We start from the raw sequence: 478 nt of genomic DNA, 5'->3' as shown, positions 1-478 counted from the left end.
CCGTCAGTGAAAAGCATCTCCCTTGGCCTCTCTCCTCTCAGGCCCTGGTGATCATGAAGTCCTGATTGAGATTGATTGTGAAGAATTTTACCACTTCCTCACGATCACTGCTGAAAGCAGAATCCTCATCCTGAAGAAGAGATGGGGACCAGAAGGACGGAGGACAGAGGCTGCTTTTGACGTCAGCTGGATCACCCGAGGCGCGAGAGTTCCTGGTTCCCAACCAGACTCACAGAGTGGACACCAGTGCTCTCACTGCAGCGAAGGGGCTCCTGCAGCAGCCGGGGGAGGCCATCACTGGAGCGGGGACTCGCCTGCCCGCAGGTGGCCATCTCCATCAGCCTCCCCAGGCACCCACACGGCAGGTGGTTACCTGGCTCCAGGTGTCTCTTCTGTAAATGAAGAACTGACCTCAGTTGTCAATTCACTCACTGTCTAATTCGAAGGCCCCTGCTGGCTCTATGGCTGTGCTGAAAGG

This window comes from Balaenoptera borealis (assembly GCF_965194805.1).
Source record: "Balaenoptera borealis genome assembly, chromosome: 12".
Classification (NCBI taxonomy): Eukaryota; Metazoa; Chordata; class Mammalia; order Artiodactyla; family Balaenopteridae; genus Balaenoptera; species Balaenoptera borealis.
Note: the sequence above shows the minus strand (reverse complement) of the source record.